The 6,930-nt window shown below is 37.3% G+C and overlaps 2 pseudogenes; both read right to left on the bottom strand.

Moving 5' to 3' along the window:
- Positions 1-649: 649 nt before the first annotated feature.
- On the bottom strand, positions 650-1,279 carry LOC138803616 (protein lin-28 homolog A pseudogene; annotated as a pseudogene).
- Positions 1,280-6,102: 4,823 nt separating this feature from the next.
- On the bottom strand, positions 6,103-6,202 carry LOC138803623 (U6 spliceosomal RNA; annotated as a pseudogene).
- Positions 6,203-6,930: the final 728 nt, after the last annotated feature.

The following is a 6,930-nucleotide window of genomic DNA, read 5'->3' as shown; positions in this document are numbered from 1 at the left end:
AGCAGCAGGTTTGCAGCCATTCCCTAGTCACCCATGTTGCCTGTCATCACAATCCAATTCCTGGACCAGCTCTCCCAGCACTAAGGCTCAAGATAGGGTGATGAGGAAACAAGATGTGCAGGGGAGGAGATGGTGGACAGGCAAAAAACAAAACAAAACAAAACAACCCTGCCTTGCTCCTGATGGGTCCTCCTACCCGGGGTACTACACTTTGGGGATTTGGGCCCATGGATCTGCTGGTCTTGTGCTTAATTGTTTCACACCTTGGGAAGAGAAATAGGACACATCCTTCTTTAAAGGAACAACTTGCCAATCTGGGTCACTTTTACAAGCTGGAGGCTGGGGGGCTGGGAGGGGAAGCATATAGGGCAGGTGAAGCTTATCATATAAAGTACGCAGGTTTCAAAAGTGGTTGCCCCAAAGCCCCTCACTTGAATTGGGATAGACCATGATGGGATTCCTATGCATCACCCCTTCCCCTCATCAAAAGAGAAGATGGGGTAATGCTGGGACATCCTGGCCTGAGACATATGGAAGTGCCAGCTACTCGCCAACCAACCCCATATCCCCACTTTCTCCACTTTGCCAATTGATGCCAGCTCCTTGAAACTTCCTGCTAGCAAGAGTAGCCGCCCTCGGATCTGGTGGCTCACTTTTGGGCCTTGGGGAGCAGGGCAAGGCTATGGATCTTTTCTTCTTCTTCCCTAAAGTAGGCAGGTTTTCCCTGGGAACTGGGGATCTGCTGAGCCTTCAGTGGACAGGAGGCCACCATGTGGTTGATGCTTTGGCAGAAGTGGCACTTCTTGGGCTGTGGTGGCTGCTTGCATTCCTTGGCATGATGGTCTAGACCACCACAGTTGTAGCACCTGTCTCCTTTGGATCTGTGCTTCTGCATGTTCTTCCCCTTTGCCCACTTCTCATTCCCAATACAGAACACCCCACTGGGCCCAGTGACTAGGATGGATTCTAGGCCTTTGGCATACTTTTTAAAGTTAAACTCCACAGCCTCTCCCTCCCTCAGGCTCCAGAAGCCCTCCAAGTGCAGCTTACACTGGTGCACAAAGACGTCCACTAGGGGGTAGAGAGAGACCCTGGGGTGGGCTGTCATGGATAGGAAGCCAAACCCCATGCATGTTGAACCACTTACAGATGCAGCAGCCCAGTGCAGCAGCTGAGGCTCCTCGGCCGCCTGAGCGGCATCCGATGGTGGCTCCTTGGGCGCCTTCTCCTCCCCCTTGGCACAGCCACCTGCCAACTGCTGGTTGGACACCAACCCCATGGTCGTTGGCTGAGCCCGCGGTCCCAGGCCTCTGGTCGGTGGCTGCTGGCCCCAGAGAAGTGCGGAGGCAAAGGGGAGGTTCGGAGTAGAGGCGGCTACACCTTCTCCGCACAATCCTTTTTTTCAAATTTTCTTATGATACTGAAGATTCAATTATAAACTATTAACACTTGAAAATAACTCATTTTGGGGGAGTAGGACACAAAACAAAAGATTAATCCTAATTATATTCAAAGACATTTATTTACACTACAAATTCACTCTTATAACTACAAAGATTCTAAAAATAACTGAAGCATAGTGTCAGAAAGCACATAATTTAACTTCATCATGTACATTCAAAGGACTGGGTTAATAGAAAACAAAATTATACTAATAATTAGCTCACCCAATTCACTTCCATTCTTTTATTCTATATCTTTTAGTTTCATAAAAACTGGCTTTTCATAAAATGATGCATAAAAAGCCTGTATACCCATTTACATTTTCAGATTTTAACAATGTTTATTTCAGAAATGTTTTTAGCTGTATAGTCAATGAATTGAAATAACACTAAAATATTCAAAGGGGTTTCAGAAATTGCAAGACTCGCTCTGGGATGTTATTTATATTGGAAAAGATATTCAAAAAGCCTTATTTGTTAATATTGCGATAGTTACTCCCACAAAAGAACAATTAATGAAGAAACATTTGTATGTACAAAACAACTTCAAATGCATCCACAATCTGGAGGTGACACATGTTTTTGTTTGTTTTTGCAATGTATATTTAACAAACATATCCACAATACTGATTTTCAGTCAATATGATGGGATATTAAAACCTAAAAAATACGGGTTTTTTATCTTAGTGTGAATAGATATGATCTTACCAAGAATGTTTTTTTCAAAAGAAATCTGGAAAGTGTTTATCCACCTTGAGTTTCACAGGAATAACCAGAGAGTAATACCTGCTTGGTCGAGTTGGTCAAAATCACTTCATGAGTATATCTTAAAAGTATATCCAATTTAAGAGGTCAAATATATATTTTGTACTGACAGTCATCTTACAGCAATAACTCACTACCTAATTATATGTGTATCTTCTTGCCTAATATATACTAAGAACTGAAAGTGATCTATTTTATCTAACTTAATGGTGTAAATGCTTTGATTATGGTGATGTTATTATTTGACAAATGAAATGTACAGAAGGGTGGTTCCACTGAAATGACAGGATGGAGCACTGATAAATAACATTTCAACACAGCTCTTTTCAGCCTCACTCTGTCCACATTGGCAAGCAACATTGCAAACACACACACTCACGCACATAAACACACATGTGCGCACATGTACAAACACATATACATGTATGCCAAATTCAGGATTTATTGTATAAAAAAGTTCAAATAAAATATTAGTGATTAGGAAAAATGATAATTTGCCTTATTACAAAATAATACATAATCCAGTGTCCACATTTTACCTAATACTACATAATCCAGTGTCACATTTTACCTGCCTCTCCACATTTGACCACTTAATTTACTTTTAGTTAATTCATTCATTCATTTATTAGTTTGGTGCTAATACTAGAGCTTGAACTCAGGGCCTGACTGTGTTCCAGAATTTATTTTTTTTGTTTTAGTTTTCTCAAGGCTAGCATTTTAATGCTTATACTATGCTCCATTTCAAGCTTTTGTGGTTACTTTCAAATCAGAATCTAATGGACCTTTTTTTTCTTGGTCTGGTTTCAAAGCACAATCATCAGATTTCATCTTTCTGATTAGCTAAGATTAAAGACCTAAGCCACCGGTGTGGCTCCTACTTTTTCCTATACTTATCTAATGCACATACTTAGATAGTAATTTAAAACTGAGAGCATACAACGAAGATGTACAGTGATGATATTGTCCTGTCAGAAATTCAAGTTAGTAATGTAAATTTATTCTTAAGACCATACACAAAAAATACTTAAGAAATCTGATGATGATGATGATGATGATGATGATGATGTTTGTGTGTGTGTGTGTGTGTCTGTGTGCTGTTGCAATATATTCCACATATAAGCACTGTGCAGGGGTTTCCAGCCATGCACAGTTATTGCATGAATATCTGCCTTGAGCTACCAACTCATGGACAATGTCCAGGTGTCCACTTTAGGCTTCCCAATGAAGAGGGGTTTACTCATCCTCATCCCTATTATTCATATGAGTGGCCTTTTTGGAAAGTAGTCTCCCCACTGTAGTAAGCTGCAAGGCAAGCACTCTACCACTGAGCGACCATCCCAGCCCAAGGTTTAAGATTCTTGTCTGTAATTTGGTCAAATCTCTGACTCTTTATGTAGGCTACTAAAAATGTTTTTACTAATTTCAAGTAAATACATATATTCTATTTCCATTTCTTTTAAAAACTAAAAAAATTGTTTGCTCTGTCAATTGATTAGAAGCATGGATTTTGTGGCTAGCTAGGTCATTGCACATCTGTGTCTCTTTTCTTCTCTTTCATGGTTCTCATAGACAATATGATTGCTCCATAATTATCCTAATTTATTTTGTTTTTATATTTATGGTTGCATCATTTCACTTTCTGCTCTGCCATTTCCCAAATCAGCACCACATAAACAGAACCATCCGGAAGTGGTTCTGTGGCTCAAGTGGTAGAGCGCTTGCCTTGATTTGAAGAGCTAAAGGACAGTGCCCTGGCCCAGAGTTCAGGCCCCACAACTAAGTTTAAAAAAAAGAATCTAAATACTTGATAATTCTACTAACAGATCTGACTGAAATCAGTTGAATCACACTTTTCCTGTACAATGAAGGAATAGGTCCAGGCTAGGAAAGCAGCTAGAGAAGGCAGGCTGATTGTATCTGTGACAAATCTTTGTGGATAATGGTATCGAGGATTACTTACTGGTAATTCATTTGCACTGGAAGCATGATTCTGAACGATTGTTGCTGATTGCTTTCTTTGATCATTATATCCTCCAAGAAGAAAAAGTGAAACTTAATTGATAGCAAAGGACTACTAATACATTTTGACTTCTCATTAAGCATCTTCAATCATCAAAATCACCTGAAGACAATAGAGAGGAATATTTTTTTGGATGAAAACAAATGTCTTTAAAAAAAAAGAAGAATTTAGGTAGTCATACAAAGGACTTCTATTTTACTATTGCATTATACATTTTATCGAATGTTGAATACCAACATTAGAAAGCTACTAGAAAGCTATTTAAGCCCATATGTTAAATAGTGAGTTCTCTTACACTATAACATGGTATATCCCAAATCATTTACATAGAAGGCATTGTTTCCTATTTTCTCATTCCTAGCATAAGCTGCACATGAAGACACCACTGGTCATCATTTTCAGTCTGTACCTTTGAATATTGAGGAAAATTTTTCCTCTGCTCTATAAATTCCCTACTCTCCAGTTAGAATAATTTAGAGTAGTAAAAATGGAAAAAGATAAAATAAATCATGGTGAATAAATATGTGCAGAAAATTCACCAGATTTTTCTGACCAGTTCAACCAATGTAATCTATTGGGGAAAAACATGGACATCTCATTCCCAGTGGCACTCAAAGTCTCTCGTTAGGCAATTCTGACGAAGAGAGGAAGTAAGATGAAAAAGTGAGAATGGTATCAATTGCAAGAAAAAATTGGAGTAGGATCCAATCAAATTTCTTTTTGATTCTGAAATTATTCAACTTACTACGGTGTGGAGACTACTTTCCAAAAGGCCACCCAGATGAATACTAGGAATGAGGATGAGTATAACCCTCTTCATCGAGAAGCCTAGAGTGGACACTTAGACATTGTCCATGAATTGGTAGCTCAAGGCAGATATTCATGCAATAAATCTGAATGGCTAGACACCCCTGCACAGTGCTTATATGTGGAATAATACCAGAGTGGCTTCTTTCTTACTTCATCATGATGCAAACACCAATCCCCAATCTAAAGGTCTCTTGACCACCTTGCATCTCGCTGCTGGGAATAGAAGTAACAACTATATGCTGTATCTCTTTCTGTTGAACCATTATATCAAACCAGGTCTGAAGAACAACTTGGAAGAAACTGCATTTGGTATTTCCAAAAGGATAAGTAAGTATTGCTACCTCTTTGAAGTTGTGGAAGACTGTACAGATTGTTCTCCTAAGTTGTAATCGTTTGGTTAATTTTCTTAAATTTCAAAAATGCCAGTCCATCCTTTGTGTCCCTACAATTTTTTTCACAAAACAAAGCAACAGCAATATCCTACTTTAAAAATTCATGGATTCCCAGGTGTTCTTCCAAGTGAATTGCCTGACTTTGATGTCAAAATGTATTCAAGAGTTGTTTGTATACATCTATAATAATTTCTGCAGAGTTTGTGATTTTTTTTAAATCAGAAATAATTTTAACATCTTTTGAAATGAATAGTATAGAAACTAAAGATGTTCATGGTGCTTTTCTGAAAAAAGTATATCTATGTTTGTATAATATCCATAATCTATTTAATTCGCTCCTAGATATAATACTTTGAATTCTACATTGTTATATAATGTATATGTTTATTAATAAATGTGTCCTTTCAAATTGCATTCCATATAGAAAAAGTTTAAGATTCCTTTTTTTCCTAGGTCCTTGTCTTATTTTATTTCTTTGGGATAAAATGGCAATGTTAACTAATTTCAAGTTTTGTAACGATTATGATATGTAAAGGCCTTTCTCAGGTGAAGATTTAATATACTGATGTCAAACTAACCTTCAATTCTATGAATTACTTGTATTGTTACACTTGTATTTTTGTAATCAACTTTTTAATAACTGTTTTTCATTTCTTGCATTTGAAGAATGAAAAATATGGGATATTTCACGAATTTATGTATCATCCTTCTGCAAGTGCCATGTTAATCTCTGTATTGTTGTCATTTGGGTAGACCTGCTGCTGAAACATGTAGTATCCTCTAAATTTAAGTACTTAATGATGCAATCTTTATACAGGCATATATTCATGGTTGACTATTTATAACAAGGAACCCTTATTGTTCCTAAAAATGCTATTGGTCTTATTTCTCTAAAATTCTGTGTATAATGAAAAAAAAAACTATTGTTGGTAGATTGCTAAAATTTGCAATTTTTGTCAATGACTATTTTGTCGTTTTCATTTTAAATTTGAACATACTTTGAAGCCTTTACGGCTAAGTCCAAAGGTGATTGCTTTTCAAGTATTTATTTATCAACTGACTTAGCTTTGTGGAGCTAATGTATTCAAAGTAAGCCTTGCGTAAGAGCTACTTCTTAACTTGTGCAAATTAAAATTTCCCAAATGAGGTCTTGCTGGGACAAATGTCTAGCTGACCCTTTACCCTTCTTCCATGTAGGAACAGACCAATCAGAATATCTTACCACTGGAACAAAACTAACATTACTGACATGAGATCATAGAGAGATGAACAGTTCAGACAGAATTGTTCAGAATGGAAGGTATTTTATCAAAATATAATTGTTTATTATACTTATCATTTCAAAAGTAGCTAAAGCCAAGAAGGTGAAAAAATTGTTCATATGCATGATTACCTACTGTCCTTGCCTGTCTATCATCCAACCAGGCAGGAACTTATACTACGGACTTTCTATCACCAAATATGTCCATAGGTTCTGGAGAAGTCTATACGTTTCTCC

Source organism: Dipodomys merriami, unplaced genomic scaffold (assembly GCF_024711535.1).
Source record: "Dipodomys merriami isolate MVZ:Mamm:240054 unplaced genomic scaffold, mDipMer1.0.p SCAF_344, whole genome shotgun sequence".
NCBI classification, from domain to species: domain Eukaryota; kingdom Metazoa; phylum Chordata; class Mammalia; order Rodentia; family Heteromyidae; genus Dipodomys; species Dipodomys merriami.
The sequence above is the reverse complement of the archived record's forward strand: the minus strand, read 5'-3'. Positions and strand labels throughout refer to the sequence as shown.